Consider the following 20000-nt stretch of genomic DNA (forward strand, 5'->3'; position numbering starts at 1 on the left):
AATATTTTTAAAAATTATTTCCTCGCTATTGATTGAAATTGTTATAATTGATTGCACAAGTGAGCCATATGTTTAGCTTGGTTCTGTATTTCTATCCACCCATCAAGTTCTTTCCAAGGACCTGGGAGAGACAAATGTTGGCTCTTCTGATGAGCCCATCCAGTATGGGCCACCTCTCATCTTTCTCAGAGCACACAAGCCCCACAACCACATCAAGATGGTGCATCATTACCATTGTTATGTGTGGGGGGGATTTACAGGAAGAGTACCAGTCTATGACTGGTGGAAAGTTAATTATTCAAATCATAACCAAGAATCTTAGAATTATTAAGGTAGTTTCTAAGAATATAGGCAATTCCAACAAACAAGCTTCGTTTGTTGTTTGTTTGTTTGTTATAAAATTAGTTTCTTCAGGTTTAAAAAATTCAAGGCTTGAAGAAAATATTTTGAGGAAGACTTTTAGGTATACAAGGACTCTAATTATAATTGATATAAAAAGATTTATTTTTCCATAAGTTTCAACTTTGATCTTCAAATCCTGATATTTCATTTTTTTTTCCAATTGCTTTTCCTCAATCTTAGCATTGCCCAGAAAAATAATGTCAATGAACCAGACTTCCTTCTTTTCAATAACTGAACAGGGTGCCTGTGTGTTTGGATCTTAAAGACCAATAAGATCTTAACCTGTTCATGTTAAGTTTAAAACAGTATAAAACTATTTTACCATATTCAAGGAACTGAAATCATATTTATCTCTCAAGATCAGCTGTAATAAAGTAAACTTATATGAGTACTTCACCAAATAGGCAGTCTTGTGTATTAATAATAAGATAGATGAAAAGGGCTGGTTAGGAGACATTACACCCAGAGAGACAGAGAGAGGAGAGGAGAGGAGAGGAGAGGAGAGGAGAGGAGAGGAGAGGAGAGGAGAGAAGAGAAGAGAAGAGAAGAGAAGAGAAGAGAAGAGAAGAGAAGAGAAGAGAAGAGAAGACAAGAGAAGAGAAGAGAAGAGAAAGAACTGGAGAAAATCACAAAATATAAAGTTCTGCAAATAGAAGTAGAACAATGATGGGAAAAAGAAAGCCAAGATAGTACCAATAGTAATAGGTATGTTGGTGTAATTTCCGAACTTCTGGAAAAACACTTTAACATCATCAACATTAACAAAATCACAATTAATTGTAAAAAGTAGCTTTACTTGGAACAACTTACATCCTGCAATGATACTTTTAACAACATCAAACATCTGCCTATCCTGGGTCCTTGGGAAAGATTTCAAGGTGCATAAAAATGCCACATCCAGAGTCTGGATTCTAACTGATTAGCTGATTGTGTGACAAACCATAATAATAACAAAACAATAAGCAATACAAATAAAACAACAAAAACATACAACCCACTAAAACTATTATTAAAAGCATATTAACACAGATGGGCAAGTGCAATCAATACATCACATTTAATAGAACAACTGAAAAGGCTCTCCAGTGGTCTTCAGAGTCGTTCAGAAGATCAGAAGGATCAGGCCAAACTATGCTACAGGGTGATGTTCCTAAAGGTGGGCACCATGTTGAAAAAGGGGCTCGTCCTGGGTCTCATCGCATACAATATTGCAAATTGTAATATGATTCTATCATAATGTTGGGTGGATATTCTGACAATGTCCTCATTTTAATAGACTAGTTTACTGCAATTTCAGACCCACAAAAATATTAATGTGAGTCTTAATAGTTATAAGAGCTAAAATAATTGCTTTCAAAATGGAAGCAATGTCAGCCAATATAGAATTAACAAACTCATTATAGAGTGATAGTTTTCATAACCAAGTTTGAATAGATACCTCTACAGTCAATTCAATTTTAACAAATAAATGTAATCCAATCATGTAAGTCAGTTTCAAGGTTTACCAATCTGTAATACATTAATTTCATTAACTGCATATTAATTAATCAGCAACGACAAAATGATGCATTTTATATGTGAAAATCTATGGTATAATTGGAGGGAATAGTAAGATAGAGAATGGGATTCCTAACACATCTCCCTGTAATTACCTTTCTTATCACAATCTTGAGAGAGCAATGAATTTTTGCGTTTTATGTTTTCCAAACATGTTACTTAAACACAGTTTCTACACAATAAGGGCCTAGGTATTTGAATGGTTGCATAGGATGTTACATTTCAAACCTTACAGTAATTTGAGAGATACAATTGATTGTAAAAATGTTGAGTACTGATCTTGGGTCTCAAAATATTGAGAGTGATTCTTAGCCACCCCATGCAGACTATTGTATACTATTATCTATACTATATTTAAAATATTATTTCTTTGTTGATTCCTATTTCTACCTTAATTGCCACTTCCCCTTCTTTTTCCTCTTTGCATGTTACTTCTCCATGAATACTTTTCACATTTTGATTGTTTTACCCCTCAATATTGTTAATGTATTTAATGGTTATTTATTCTTTTAACTAATTTGTTTTTAATAGTGATAATTACTATGATAAAAGCAAACAAATGAAAGAATAAAAAAGAAAAGGAATAGAAAATAGAAAGAAATAGAAAAGGAAGAAAAGTGAATTAAAGTAAAGAAAAAGAAAAGAAATATATTAAGAAATGACTTCCGCCTTTAATTCAACAAGTATAAACAATTTTAGTAACTTATTACTTTCTTGTAAAATGCAACAAATTAGCTCTTCTTCCATTGTCATGCCCCAGCATATAACTTTTATATACTGATGTTGCTCTCTATCCCCATCTAGTGGTCAGAGGGACCATATGCCCCAACATATGATCTTTATATACTGTTGTTGCTCTCCAGCCCCATCTAGTGGCCAGAGAGACAAATACCAATTATATTGTTTGAAGCTAACCCAACCCATTTTACCCATCAGCCCACACAAACAAGTGCATCCTGGCAAGCCAGACTCCATTTCCTTTGTAAAAATGTTGAGTACTGATCTTGGGTTTCAAAATATTGAGAATGATTCTTAGCCACTCAATGCAGACTATTATATTGTATGCTGTTATCTATAGTGCTTATTATTTAAAATATTATTTGGAGAAGGCAGAAGCACAAAAAAAAATCCATCTTAATCTGTGGCACATAGTCATCCAAAGACAATCCCACATCCCACACAGAGCATCACTAGTGAGATTTAAATTACTTGTATTTATTAATTGTTATGTTCAGCAGTAACTCAATACTGTCTATCTTGTATTTGGTTCTCATTGCATGTATTCCTATTTTCCTCCGTTTCACAATATCCTGTTCTTTCAATAAAGCATTCAAATCTACGTACATGGCCTATTTGATTGGAGGATAGGTGGGTTTAGCTGCATGTTGAGCTGCATACAGATTAATGTGTAGTGGCACAGAACGCCAATCCTATCTCTTATCTATAAAGAAATCCTTAATATTTTGTCATTTTAGTTCTTTTCTATTGCATATGTTTTATTTAACAACCAACATTTTTTGTGGACAATGACTGGGTTAATATATTTTTCACACAATGTTGATAGTAATAATACAATTACATATACAGAGTTTTTATCTTCCAACTTCTAACCTTGATATGATCATTATAACTATAATATATTCTTTTATGTATCAATATATATTATACTATTTTCCCAATTTGTATTTATTTCTTTATTTTTCCCATTTCTTGGGATTCTTCTATATTAACCTCATTATCGTTGAACAATACTATTCTCTCTTTGTGATTTTTATCACTTTCTCCAAAAATATATGTAAACATCAATAACATTTCTTCATACAATATATTTATTAACCCATTAAGTCACTCATGTTTTAATATTATAAATATCATTCAGTGTTCCACCACATTTTCAATATCTCAATTTTCTATAAACACCAATAATAAACACCAATAAAACCAGTTGTTAATTACATTTAATCAGTCCCCATATACCTTACCCTAGTCTTCCACCTCCTAATCTTAATATATTTATAGTTAAAATAAATTCTATTACATATCTATATATGTGCTACTGCTACTATTTTCCCAATTCAAACTTTCCCCTTATGTCTATTGGTTTTTAATGTAATTACTATATTGCAAGGTATTATGTCTCTATCCTTCATCTCTCAGTCTTTTTAGAATTTCATCATTTATTGATTTTTGGGTGATTGTTTTATATTTCTTTCTTGGAATCCTATATGTCTTTCTAGCATTTTTGCACAGACTAATTGTTCCTTCTGTCTTACCCTTTATCTCCTTCTGCTGCATCTTTTGTACATCCATCCATAACCTTTTCATTGTTTTTGGAAAATCTTCCTTTTTTTCTCTATTCTATTGTAATCTCTTAAGGGATTATCTATTTGATTTTTAATATTTACTGTTACTGTCTTTTCAGTGTTTTTATCTGCTTGTAATTTATTTTTATCTTCTTGTAGTTTATTTTGCTTTGTCTCCTCCACCACTTCTTCTAATTTCTCATTTGTCTTCTGTGTGTTATATTCATCTTTTCCCTCCATTTGTTGAGGACCTTCTACTTTCACATCTTTTTCTTTAAATATTCCCATCAACTCCTTATAATTCTTTGTCACCATTTCTAACATTTCCACATAGAACATTATTGTCTCTTGCTGAGTCATTTTGTACCAAGTTAATATATCTCTAATATTCCAGTATCCCAATATCTAAAAACTCCAGAAAAAAATCAATTGTTAATAAAATTTGGTCAATCCCAAAATTATTCCTCCAAGTCCCCTAAATTTCTAGTCTTTAAGTGTTATAGATTTGTGTTTTTCAGTCTTTATAATTTCCAGTTTACACCTTTCCAATTGTGCAGATTTTAAAGTCTTATTTATCTTTTCTTCTTTTTGTTTTTCCCCTTCTATCGCTTTTCTTCTTTTGCTTCATTTTTTTCATCTGTCACATGTAACCCAAATCCAGTTTATTTATTTTATTTTTTATTTTATTTATTTGATTTGTCAATTGTTTACAAGATAATAAGTATAAGTATATACATAGTTATGAATACATGAAATGGGTACATATAAGAAAAATAAAAGAAACTCCGAAAGGGTATGTAAACTCACGTTTGAATGTCAATCTTTCTAGCTAGCCTTGCTGAATGTCACTCATCTTGGTTCCTGGTCATTAAAAAGCTTCTTTCTGGCAGCTCAGCTTCATTGTTCAATTATTTCTTCAAAGTGTTAATTGTTGCATCCTGGCTGGAAGAACTCCAACAGGGGAGTATTTCCTCCCAATGGCAATGTAAAAAAGCTTAAAACAACCCTTCCCCTTTAAAAAAAAAAAAAAGTCAAGCAAAGTACCAGCAGAGAAAAATACTCCCAAGAAGCTCAGGCGACAGGAAGTCTAGTACTGCCAAGAATGTAATAAGGGGTAACGGAGGAATAGAGAGGCAGTTTCTGTAAGCATGGCAATAAAGATTAGGCTAGAAACAACACCAGAATGTTTCCTGTCTTCCTGACAGGATTAGCCATATAAAGTGGAAAACAACAAAAGAAGATTTCTTCCAACAACCAGTTCTCCAAACTGCTTAGAAAATTAACAACAGGTAAATATTGAATGAAAAGGGTGAACTTAAATCAATGCAAAAACTAGAGGAACAAGGTATAAAGATGAATTGGTTTTCATATGCGCAAATACATTCAAGGTATGATAAAGATTTTAAAATGGAAGGTTTCTATGATAAATTGACTGATTTAGATAAGATTTTGACAGGTACTGATGAAAAGGTGATTTAAAAACTGTATGGATATTTATTAGAAATTAAACTAGAAGAAGAACAAGTTAAAGAAACTATGATTGCTTGGGGGAAGAACTTTGGATATGGGATTGATTTAGAGAAATGGCAAAAATTGTGGTCTCAAAATTATAAAATGACAATGTCAACAGCTTATAAAGAAAATTTGTGTAAGATGTTTTACAGGTGGCATTTTCCCCCGACAAGAATAGCAAGAATGTTCAAGAACAAATCCGAAAAATGTTGGAAATGTCATCAGACACCTGGCTCATATTACCATATGTGGTGGACTTGTGCGGACACTAAAAAATACTGGACTAAAATCCACATGTGGTTGGAAAAATGACAAAAAAACATATAGACTTGAAACCAGAGATATTTTTATTGGGAATTTTACCTGAAACATATAGCAAAGATTTGAAATACCTGATTGTAAATGTATTAACAGCAGCTAGGATTGTATTTGCTAAAAACTAGAAAAATGAACCATCACAGGAGGAAATCATTAAGAAAATATTGGAATGTGCTGAAATGAGTAGATTGACATTTGAAATTAGAGAACAAGAAGATAAACAATTTTATAAAATTTGGGACCTTTTCTATCAATGGTTAGATAATAAAATACAATAATGAAATATGTAGATTTTTAGAAAATAATAAATATATAAAGATGTACCAGTATTTATCGGCGTATAACACGCACTTTTTCCCCCTGAAAATAGGGGGCAAATGATGTATGCGTGTTATACGCCGATATAATGTTAAGAAGCCTTCGGTGAATGCTGCTGGGATCGGGGATCAAGGACACAAATGAAAGAAGGGGAGGGAGGAAGCAACCGAAGCCTGTCCTTCTCTCTGGGTCAGCTCTCTCAGTTGCTCTCTCGCTCCTCCACCAGCACAGGAAGAAACTGCTTCAAAGAAGCGGGGGGGCTTTTCCTGTCGCCTCTCCCCACCCCCCACCCCGTCCGCCCGCCCGCAGTGCTCCGTTCTGCCTGCCTGCCTGCCTTCGTTAATGGTTGAATCGGAACAGCTTCGGCTGAGTAAAGAGGCGAATAGTTATTATTCTCAGCCGAAGCTGCTCCCAAACAACCAGAAACTAAGGCAGGCAGGCAGAATTTTTTAAATTTTTTTCCTGAAATTTCCCCCTTAAAATGAAGATGCGTGTTATACGCCTGTGCGTGTTATACGCCGATAAATACGGTATTTCTTTTTTATTATATCTACAAAATGTTTTAGGATAGATTTGGGAGGATAATATGAATTGTTATAAAATAAACTAAGTAAATTGTGGTTATCTCGTAAAATATGAATGAATAAAATTATAGTCAAATGATTGATTAATAATGATATTAGGGTATTTAATTTTTGATTGATAATATGAGCTTTTATGTAATGTAACTAATTGAAGACTATGAAATGGATGCACAAAATGATTTGTAATCCAACCGGCACACTGTTTGTATACCTATGGAAGAAAGTTTGATGTTTTTGTTTTGTTTGTTTATGTTTGTTTTTAAAAACCAATAAAATTTACAAAAAAAAAAAAGAAAGAAAATTAACAACAGGTTCTAGTGAATAGGTGAGAACCGGTAGAATCCCACCCTTGGTTGGAAGTTATCTCACCCAGTTTCTGACCATGCATTGCTCCAGCGCAAGATCTTAGTGTCCCGGTTGTCCCAGCTTGTGACTGACCAAAATGGCCATTGTCCCTGCTGCCATTCGGGAGAGCTTTCTTCAGATCAATGAGGAAATTGTGATTTCCTTGTGATCAACTGAGTGCCTCTCCTTTCTTCACCAACCCTCCAGGACGGATTAACCCCGTAGGGTCTTCCAGCAATCAGGAGCTCTACCATTTTCCAGCCATTCTCGCTGCAACATGCAACTGAAAGTCCCTATCTATTTTAACCTTGACAAAACCAACTTTATATTCTGTCTTTTTATTTTTAATAATCTTGATCTTTAGTCCCTTTGAGTAATATCCCAGAACTTGATTTGTTTTCATATTTTCTTTATTGCTTTTTATAAAATTCTTCAAAGCTATAACAAGTCTCAGTTATAAAACCAATACAGGAAAGTTATCCAGATCACTTTTCTGGTTTGTTATTTGTATGTTCCTTTTAATTAGTAAGACATTCACCAGGTTCTTTTATACATCCAATGTAGTATATGTTCCCATATCATGTTTATAGCTTGTCATTTTAAAATCCACTTTCATATCACTTTCAATCTTTTATGGTAAAGCTTATTATTTTATCATAACACCTTTAAACACAGTATAATTATAGATACATACTAATCTTAAAATTAATTCTGGCTTCATTGTTCAAAAATATCTTTAATATGTCCACTGCTAAAATATTATGCTTCATACTATATTAATAAGTCAAATTGAAGCATTTTTCTCCTTTAATTGCAGTCTTTCTCTCTTTCTAGTTCTCTTTAGTGCCCAATCTTCAAAGTTCTATACTATCACTTTTTTTAAAAAAAAACCAAACAAAAGCATTTTCCCATCAGAAGAATTATATTTCATTCTGAAACCTAATTTCAAATCCATCTGGATTCTTAGTCATTTTGTAACTTTCTAAAATCAAAGGTCTAATCTTCCTTTTGCTGCTTCAAAAAAAGTCCTTAAACTTACTGTATCTTTAAAGGTTGTTTTCAGTAAGGATTGAGGGAAACTCACCTGGTGTTTTCAGACTTCTCAATTTAAAGGTTCCTAATGACTGAAAAGCAGTTAACAAACAATTTTGAAAGTGATTAGAGAAGGAAGTATGCAAACAGAGTCCTTTCAAAGGTGATAACCACAGTTTGGATAAGATGGCTATTCCCTCCTCTCCCACACTTCTAACTCCACTGAAAACTGCTGTCTTGTGCTTGAGAAGAGCAACTGTTTGAAGCACCTGTGGGTAACCTCAAGTCCTCTCCTTTTTTGGAGAGGAATTGCAAAAAGCTGGTCTATTTGCTGGCACATCATTCTGTTGTTATTGCCTCTGCTTTTTGGAGTCATTTTCAGTCTGCCATTTCTTCCCTGAAAGGTAGTTTGTTCAGTTTGTAAAACTATCCAATTCTATCACTTCTGTGTAATGTAACATTATCTTTTGAATCCTCTTTTCATTGTACAATTATTTCCTACCTTTTCCCACCCTTTCAGTTTTTCACACATTTTACACAATTTTATATATTGCCGCTCAATAACATTCAAACTTTTTCCCTGAGATGTGTGTGATCACCATTGCTGAAGTTCAAATTCACACTGGGATGTATAATTGTTAAATATTCTTGATTAAAATATTATTCTTGGTTACTGGTCCTTGCTAAAGAGTCCTTGAATAAGAACATCATACATGCATGCACACACACACACATTCACACAGAGACATTCACATATATAACATTTTCTCAGGTATTCTAAGATAAGAATCTGGCTACCTTGGATAAAATTATACCAAAGAACACATTCTGAAGTTGAAATGTTTCAATACTGAATAAGTTTTAATGTTAAATATAAAAGATTTTCAGAACTTCATACTACCTACAGTGTTACTATTTTAAAAGAAAAATTCAGTAGGGATGTATGGTTGCAAAGGACAATAGACTTTCTGTGGTTTTTTTTTTAATCTGGTTGTATGAATGTATATGGCTTTTGAAATGTCACATTTTGCAAAAAGATCTGAGTTTCTTGCTATTCTTTTACTTAAGACAATCAGAACCTTAAATTACTTTTCAAGCACAGCCTATCTAAAGCTGTAATATATTACGTGGCCATGAAAAACAAGGAGTATAACTTTCGGAGCTAATATGATCCATTTATCTGAAGAGCTACACACAGTGTCTGTAAGTAAAATGACTTTTTTTTCTCTTCAAATGTGATATCATCTGGAAGTTGGCATGAAATTCAAAGGTAGAACTTCCTGAAAGCTTTAAAGTCTTTTATTTCAAACTTCACTTTCATTTTTTTAAATGTCCATGTTTACATTTAATAATACAGAAATTATTTTTCTATTGTAAGCAAATAACATCAATCATATTCATTTTTAAATTTCAAAGTTTGAGTTGATATAGTATAATATTCATCTTATGCACAGCAACCTGATTCTAAATGCCTGAATATAGCATTTGCTACAAGATGTTAGCAAATTTCCCACACATACAGGGGCATTTGCATGATGTCAAAATGGGGGCACAACTGGGCAATTGATATCCTGCCACTTTTTACTAGCATATGATGCATATTAAAAAGAAATGGAACTACAGGTACCTGACTGCATCTTCTATTTTGTCATTGTTGATGACTCCTATAAAAACTCTTATACCAGAACTATATGGACTTTTATTTATATGTTTTAATGAATGTATCATTGATGAATGCCATTGCTGTACATAAGATAAGGAATATCTAGTAAGTGTGCCTTCACACAGTACAATATTATAATTATTGGGGTTGAGGATTTATAAGAGGATGATCTATGTGGAAAATCTTAGGAATGTGTACACTGCTTCACTTTCAAATGCAAAAACAAAATGCTGTGGACCATGCAGGAGCATTCACATAACAGCTCATTTAAATTCATTAAAATAGTCAAATCTGTTTTGGAAATCAAACAACTGGATTCACTAAGTGCAGCAACACTATTCAAGAAAGAATGTGTTAGATAAAAAGGTACTATGTACATTGTGAAGCACCATTTTATCCTTGAATCAAAAGCACAAGAAAATATAATATTTATGTTTGGACTGAGAATAGTAGCCTTCACAATAAAAACATAGCCCTTTCATCATTTACTTCATCTTTTGTGTCTCTCTGACAAGATCAAACCAAACAATTCAAAATGTTTTGTTACCTCAACCATACCAATTAAAAATATTTATTTTTTGTTTATTAACTGTAATTATATTTATATCTGTGAGGCACCTGCTTTCTGTCACAGGGTCTCAATGGAATTTCATGTAGCCATGTGTCTATGTGGATACCTAAACAAAATATTTTTTATTGTTTTGCTGGTAAAGAGCTTAGCATAAGGTTAGCTTAAATTCTCATAAGAAAAGTCTCATAGGAGGGCTGCAGATGGGGAGATATCATTTGTCATGCTGGTATTAGAGCATGAGTTTTAAATACTATCTGGGAAGGAGAAACTTTGTGAGGAAAATACTGGAAATGAAGATGAGAGTTGGCAACTAAAATCGGCTTTGATAGCAACTCTCTGTTAAAGTTGGGTTTTTGATTTAGTGAAATCTATACATTGGATTAGTTTGTGGGCAAGTTAAAACAATGAGAAAATAATTATTCAGACACTAATCAAAGAAGTATATTGAACAACTGAAGTTTCACAACACTTTTCAACATAGAATGCTTTTGGTAGCACTGAAGATGACTGAGGAGAATATTAAAGATATACTTGCCAGAGAGAAAATCCAGCAAACTACAAGTCTGATTAATTGATTGATTAAGTAAATACCCCAACAAGGTAAAATATTGCTTTAGGAGATTGACACCAGCCCACAGAATATTAAGCTGTTTATTAATTTTACATGGAAATAATGTTAGACTTTGCAGCAGTCCAACCAGCACACAAGTAAATAATTCAGCAGGATTTATTTATAGAAGAAACTTGTTTATATACAATAATATACAGTATGATGCATGTATACAATAATATAAAGTATGATGCATGTATACAATACCCAGAACCAGATTATGACTCAAGAAGTCATAATCACAAAAGCAATATAAACACAGAAGCAATATATTACAAAGACAAAGATCCAAGGACAAACTAACTCTTATATACAGACCAGTAAGCTTAAGCCATGCCCAGTCTCCAAGCTGTCTGGCTTACAACAGGTGCTGTTTCTTAGTCATCCAACAGCTCCCGTTGGCTGACCTGTTGCCATGTCTATTCTAATTTATGAACCTTATACACTGACAAATAATATTTGGCAACATTTGATTGATTGGATGGTTGATTGATTGATTATATGCCATCAAGTCATTTTCAACTCCTAGGTCCATATAGATAGATTCTCCGTGATGAACTATCACTTACCTGTGCTTTCAAGTAATGGTATCCAACCATCTTGCTGCTGGTCATCTTGCTTTCCTCTCTTTCTTTCCATATTTCCTAGCATGAGAACCTTTTCTGGAGAGCTGGATCTTTGCATAATGTGTCTGAAGTAAGATAATTTTAACCGGGTCAATTCTGCTTCAAATGGTTTAAACTACAGCTTAGAGTTAAATGGAAAAAAATAAACAAACTCTTTTTGCAAAAACTATGTCAGGTAGATCTAGAAAATATAAGAGAACTGCATATAAAATAATGCAAAACCATTAGAAAGGTTTGGAACTGTATAAATGAAATTCTTTGATTGGTCAAGCTTCGCTGAAATTATTTCTTACTACAGTATCATGAACATGAATGTTAAAAAAGGAAGGGAGGAGTAAAATTGGAAGACCATGTGGTTCTGCCTCTTTCAGGCATGTCTATTATTCTCTTAACATAGCCTATCACAAATACCTTGACAAATATATGCAATGAATTATATGGAGGCTTTAAAAGTATTCACCATGTAGAGTTGTTTTATGGCTCTTTGTCCTATGAATTTTAGTGTACAAGGACTGGAATATAAAATAATACTATACTTATTAAGGCTCAAAATGTTTGACCTAGATAAGAGGGTTTAAAAAAATAATTGCCAAATAATCCACTCCTCATTTTTTTTTTTCCTGTAATTGGCAATGGAATTTGCTAACTTCTATTTAAATAGCTAAAAGGTGAAAAGAATACATTAACTCCTAAAGTTACTCCTAAAGAAAGTTGCAAAAGAAGAATAAACAGCTGATATTTTCAAATTGTAATATTGCATTGTTGATTTACCCATTCTGTTTCTCTATTTAGGTAAGGAAATAGCTCTGAAATAATGATCCAACAGGGCACAAATTGTCTGGCTGATAACTATCTCTTTCTGCCATCACTTCTCTTGATTTTATATTACATTCTCCTTGACAACATTTTAAAAACTTATTATTAATTAGCCATTTATGTTTGCCTGTTACTGTATTTCTCATCTATAAAATGCTTCTTATGCTGAGACCCAAAAAGGTGTTTTGGGGCCAATCTGGACTTGTTACTGTTCCATATTCTTAATTCAGCACATCAAAGATAATGATTTTTAAATCCACATTAACCTTAACTTTGTTGCACCACCAATATTCATGCCACCCAAATATCAGATCATGTCCTTCTACCTTCAAGGACCTTTTATTTCCCAGCAGCACCCACTTTTTCATCAAAACCAAATAGTAAGCTGTAAAATAATATTTAAATCAGGTGGACTCAATCTTCCTCTTTCCTTTGTATCTTGGAAAAACCTTATATTTAACTTGTGGGGTTTTTTTCCCCTGCCACGCAAATTTAGATATATCCTTCTGCCATTGTTTAAATGGTATATCAGTTGTTAAAAAGGTATTGTCTTAAACAAAAACATCACTCTAGGAAAGATTTTTTTCTTCATTCCCAGGAAAAGCAGTTGTAGTTTCTCCCATTTTAGTATGTCTTTTTTAACATTATTCCATGTCTGCATTGTTACTTTGAAACAACATGCAGTTCATATTTGTCATAGTGATACCAAGATATTTGGCCTTCTTCATCATCATTTAGAAGAACAGCATAGTAGAATTGTGAAACATTATACCTTATAAAACAAAATGCTATTAGGAAGTTAACATTACATAATATTGAATTGGCAATTCAAGGAATCTTTTAAAAATACTGTAAATTATTAACAAATCCCTGATCAACCTTGTTTATAAAGAAGTTTGGTGTACAGTAACTGTACTGAACTGCACCAATACATTTTTAATGGTACTGTTCAGATATGGGAATTACTATCTCCAGATTGAGAACAAATGAATGTAAGCCATATTCAAGAAATACAAAAATAAAATAGGATACAACTATACAATACCTTCAAAGTAAACATCTTCTGATGATATCTATATATTTATTGTGTCTGCAGAAAATCCTGATGATGCCCAAATTATGACATATACTCAGTAAAAATGATCCAAATAGATAAGTCAAAGATTTGTATTATGATATCATCAAGCAAAAGTTACCATGTCCTCTTTTTCCCTTTGTCCCTTCTGACAGTATGAAAATGAAAATAAAGAGACAATATAAGTAGTATTGCTCTAGGAACATATTTCCTGAACCTAGTTTCTTCTTATTGGAACTTCCTTCTTTCTATCATTTTTTTAAGGAAAGAGGGGTAGAAATATTTAGAATGATTTGGGTTTTTATGTCATTTTAAATTTCAGTGAGTTTAATGTTCCTTTTATGAGTATTTTGCAGTTAAAAATATACTTCTGAATTTTACCTGAACTCTAGTAACATAAATGAGAGTGAGATTAACCTGAACCAGATGTAAAATGTGTCTCCAGTCTCTGTGTAAGTGGTAACCCAATTGATTGACTCACTTAATGTGAACAAGGCTCCAGGTGTTGTGTTTTGCCTGCAATAATCAAAAAGAAATCTAGCTGTTAGGTGTCTCTGCTAGCTTCACTATTTACATTCATATATTATAAATATACTGTATTCATATAGAACATAGCACATTTATTTATTTATTTATTTTATTTATTTGATTTGCCAATTGTTTACAAGATAATAAGTATAAGTATATACATAGTTGTGAATACATGAAATGGGTACATATAAGAAAAATAAAAGAAGAATAAGAGAAACAATAGGACAGGGACGGTAGGCACGTTGGTGCGCTTATGCACGCCCCCTACAGACCTCTTAGGAAAGGGGTGAGGTCAATAGTAGACAGTCTAAGGTTAAAGTTTTTGGGGTTTGGGGAAGAAACTACAGAGTCAGGTAGAGTATTCCAGACATTGAGCACTCTGTTGCTGAAGTCGTATTTCCTGCAATCAAGTTTGGTGCGGTTAACCTTGAGTTTGTATCTATTGTGTGCTCTTGTGTTGTTATGGTTGAAGCTGAAGTATTCATTGACAGGTAGGACATTGCAATGTATGATTTTATATACCATGCTTAAATCAGACCGAAGACGGTGTAATTCAAGGTTTTCTAGTTCTAGAATTTCAAGTCTGGTGGCATAAGGTATTCTACAACGAGTAGAGGAGTGGAGAACTCTTCTTGTGAAATATTTCTGGACTTTCTCAATTGTGCTAATATCAGATATGTAGTGTGGGTTCCAGACTGATGAACTGTATTCGAGTATTGGTCTAGCAAATGTTTTGTATGCTCTGGTTCATAGATCATCCCTGTTTACATTCACACATTAGAGTGATCATATAAAAAAAATAGAGGACAGGCAATAATAGTACAATTTAAAAATGGGAATAAAAATCCACACAAATCATATTTCTGAGTATCATTAGCAAGTGTTATGCTAAACTTGTAAATGACAAAGGTCCAAGACTGGTTAGAAGCAAAGGATATAATCCAAGACGAGCAGGCAGGATTCAGATAAATGAGGTCAACAGTAGACCACATTCTAATATTCTGCCATCTTGTACCAAAATACAACCATAAAAAGAACCCTCTTTATGGCTTTTCTAGTTTTATAACATGCCTTTGACTCAATTTCTAGAAATGCTCCTTGGAAAAAAATTACAAAGCACAACTATTAACAGATGCCTCTTTTTCTGATTGAAATTATATTCCAGCACCAAGAGTAAAGTGTTATTCATAAGGATCCCTCTCTGACACACTAAATGTGTAGAAAGGAGTGCAACAGGATGTATTCTTGGCCTATTTCTTGTCAACTTATTTGTCAATTCAATGGTGGCTCTTCTTCATAACCCAGACATTTATCCTTCATTTTGTACTTAGCAGGATACAAAATATACTTCTCTATGCTGGTGATGCCACCATCATTTCACAAACCCTTAAGGGATTGGAAAATTGCAATGGCAGCAATGCTTTGGTAGTGCAGAAAAAAATTATTTGGTACTTAATTTTGAAAGCTCTATAATTTTGATATTTCCTAAGATAGCCACCCAGCAATCCTTGAGAGTAGAAGGGCACACATTAGAGCAAATTACTGCATTTAAACACCTTAGAGTGGTTTTCTTGGAATGTACACCAAAATCTTGTGATACAGCCACCTTAGATCTACAGGTGTTATTAAGCACATCTTTTATACAAGCAAAGACAATTTAATCCTTGCAACATTAAAGCTTTTTAATGGCAAATTATTGGCCCAAATTCTTTGCAGATTTACAGTGCATAAGTAAGAATTTATGCAAAGAAGGATACACTGGAATCAGTGCAAACAGCATTTTTGAGATCAATCCATACACACACAATGGAACAGCAAATACCTGGTTAAGGTTTGAGGCAGGAATGCCTGAATCCAGGTAAGGAGCTGGAGGATAATAATAAATTACTAGCTGACAATCCTATTCATCCTAGTCGGCCTGACCTCTTTAATTTTAAAAAACAATTTTCCTCCTATGTACCCATTTCATGTATTCACAACTATGTATACACTTATACTTATTATCTTGTAAACAATTGGCAAATCAAATAAATAAATAAATAAATAAATAAGAAGATTTTACAGCAAACGTTGACATTATATTTCTGCACTATTCCTAATTTCTTTCAGGTATGACCAAGCCAAACAATACTCACTCAAAGAATAAGGAATAGAGAGTTCCAGGCTTAAACTAATAGATTGCTCCAACATGTCAGAAATTGGACAAATAAGAGAACTTAGAAACCAGCAAAATACCTACAAATTTCAACTTTCTCCAAGCTAAGAAAAACATTTTTCAAAGTCAAGCATAACATTTTACTATCTGCATTGCTGCATGGCATATTAAGTTACTCAAGTTGTTTATACATGGTTGAAAGGAGAAATAATCATCGTGTATATATCTTTTTTTCTTATTTTTATTTTCTTTACCTTTTATATTTCTTTTAGTTTGTATTAGTCTTTCCTATTTATACTTCAACTCATGTTTATACTTATACTCATTGCCTATATATAAAAACTCCCAATCCTTAAAACAAAAACAATTGTATCATGAAGTGGCTAAAGTCATCATAGACAAAAAATGCAGTTTTCAAGGATGGTATTAACTTTCTGCTTGTGAAAATAAATAGTATTAAGACCATTAATCATTTTTACGTATTTGAAAACTGAAGTTCTATTCAGGGCTGATCATCTGCCACCTGAGGAGAGACAGCAAATATATCACCCTGAGGAAAAGTACATATTACTAAGGAATATTCACGTTGTTTTGGTACATAAAGTCCTATGAGCAACTCTCTCATAGGAGAGAAAAAAATATGTTAACCAAATAGCTAAAAATAACTGCCTAACAAAACTAAACTAAACTGTGCCTAACAGTAGAGCCAACCTACTGATAACTTGACAACCCTCAATATAAGAGGGAAAAGCCCAATTAATATTTTTTTCAGAGAACCTATAAATCTGCAGTAGAAATCTATAGCCATAGATTTTAGAGTCAAAGGGAAATAATAGGCAAAATCAAGTTTGCAAATGTTGACACACCCACCAAGTCACATGAACAGCAAGCCACACCCACAAATTAGGTCACACCCACAGAACCAGTTGTTAAGAAATTTGAATCCCACCCCTGGGTATAGGGTTTCCTGCCTAAGCAGGGGTTGGACTAGAAGACCTCCAAGGTCCATTCCAACTCTGTTATTCTATATTCTATACTGAAAATTCTAGAATTATGTCCCTGGCAAACATTTCTTCTCAAAACTTGTTATTCTCAACCACACAGATGAGAAATCAAGCAGATGTGAATTTAAAAGTGATAAGAGGTGAAGCAACACATTTGTCTGTCAAATCATCTGGATTCACCTTTCCATCACAAAGTTTCCCACCCTATGCTGCAAGAGAAAAAAAACTGTTACTTCAATCATTTCTCTCGTTTTTCTTCATGTGGAAATTTATTTTGCAAGATATGGTTAATTAATGTCTAGCCTCCATGCCCATAATATTTAAAGTTTCTTCTCTAAATGATCAAATATAAAGTTTCCACAAGGTTTTGTTTTTTTTTAGTTTTAAAAATAAATTCTATAGCATGCACTGAGTGTATTACTGATATTTGAAATACAGAATGATTCCAATTTAGAGAAACGTTTTTATACAAATTTGCTGACTTTCCTGCTATGACTCCTGCTGTTTGGAACATTGTGCACCCCGCCCCCACCCCGGGGTGAGATCTGTACCCATCCTTTTGGCCTCCTGAAGATTGGCTCTTCCAATAGGCTAGGGGCTCCAAGTGGGCACATCATTCTGGAGGTGGTTAATAGACTACATAATAGACTAGACCTCACCTCTCAGTCATGTGCATCCTGCTCCCTTTCTCCTCATCTTTGCCAAGTTTAAACTAATTTAATGTTATTATTTATTTGAATATTTTACTGTTTTTATTGTTTTTAATAATTGCTTAGAGTTGTTTCTGGGTGGGATGGGTAGCATATAAGTTGAATAAATAAATAAATAAATAAATACATACATACATACATACATACATACATACATACATACATACATGGCTGACATAGCATTTTGCTGAACTGATGAGTAGAGAAAATGAAGCGGAATAAGATTCAGATTACTGCACTAATTTAAATTAGAATTGTTAAATGTCCTGTTGGTATATTTGCCATGGGTAAATAGCAAATTGCATATATAATTTTAACTTTATATTGGGTATTTAAAATCATTTGTACTTTTCATTTCAGAATTTTCAGAATGCCTCTAAAAGATGTAGAAAGTCTACTTTGCCATGTAGTAGAAGGATAACGTACAGGCAATACATTTGAAGAAACTGATCTCATCTCATTGAATTTCTTTGTGGTTTTCATCCTACTTAATTAACCTCTTTGGTTTCATAAAGGGTATCAGTTACACAGACATACACATGCGCACTCCCTTTTCAACTCCAGATGCTAGCTCCAATTTCCAAGTGTACTTCCAATTAAATGTAGTAAGCACTCACTTTTAGAAATTACCCATCAGTATACGTTTAAGTGCTTAATAAGTTCATACCAAATCAACAATAATTATAATCATGCTTATTCATTTTTTTTTCTATGCCAGAATCTTGCTGTTGCCAGCAGAATCATATTGAGATTTTTATTTCCTCTAATAGTTGGATGAAACTATAATGCAAAAGGTAATATATTATGTTTAGAATTGATAGGGTTTTTGATTACTAGCAGGCCAAATTTGCACCCAGGTATGAAGAGGATCTTAATTATCTGATTAGACGGGAACCTAAAGAAGATTTCATACAGTATAGTCTCCAAGTAGTTTGCCCAAATGTTAGGCTGTTTTTATGTCTAGTACATAAACAAGTCTTTGTAATTAAAAATCTTTCTTCCTGTACTAATTTACATAGAATAATAAAGATATATATATATTCTATAAATATATTCTATATTTTATAAGATATATAGGCCTTTAGTCAGACCTCATTTGGAATACTGTGTCCAGTTCTAGAGATCTCACTTTTAAAAAAAGAAGATATTGGTAAGATTGAGAGAGTTCAGACAGGCAACAAAATTGGTACAAAATAAAGTGACAGTCCAATCAAGACATCCGTTCAATTCTTAGTTTGAACTTGGAACTCACTGAGCAGCCTAAGTAAACTGATGCTTTCCATCTCAGTATCCTATCTGAGGAGAGATTGGAAGAACTGTATAGCAGTGGTGGGATTCATTTTTTTTACTACCGGTTCTGTGGGCGTGGCTTGGTGGGTGTGGCAGGGGAAGGATACTGTAAAATATCAGAGGTGATATTTGCCGGTTCTCCGAACTACTCAAAATTTCCGCTACCGGTTCTCTAGATCTGGTCAGAACCTGTTGAATACCACCTCAGATGTATAGCCTGGAAGACAGAAAGGAAATGGGGGACATGTTTGAAATCTTTAAATATATTAAGGGTGAGAATAAGGTTCTAGATAGGCCATATTTTCAATATTAAGCAAAAATCAAAAACATGGGGGTACAACAGGGGGAAGTTCAAAAGTAGTTAGAAAGTGTTATTTCACAGAAAGATCAGTGGAAACTTGGAACTAACTTCCAGTGGAGGTAGTAGATTTAAACATGCTTGGGGTAAACACATGTCTTGTATCTGACAAAAAAATTAAAAATAAAATAATAGCAGTACTTTTTAAACAGACTCACAGAGTATATTCTTTTATTGTTCTTGTCTGAAAATACAATCCTCCACATTATTATTTCCTCTT

Source organism: Notechis scutatus, chromosome 5 (genome assembly GCF_049901735.1).
Source record: "Notechis scutatus isolate UNSWTSFEM ecotype Mainland chromosome 5, rNotScu1.2, whole genome shotgun sequence".
Taxonomy (NCBI): Eukaryota; Metazoa; Chordata; class Lepidosauria; order Squamata; family Elapidae; genus Notechis; species Notechis scutatus.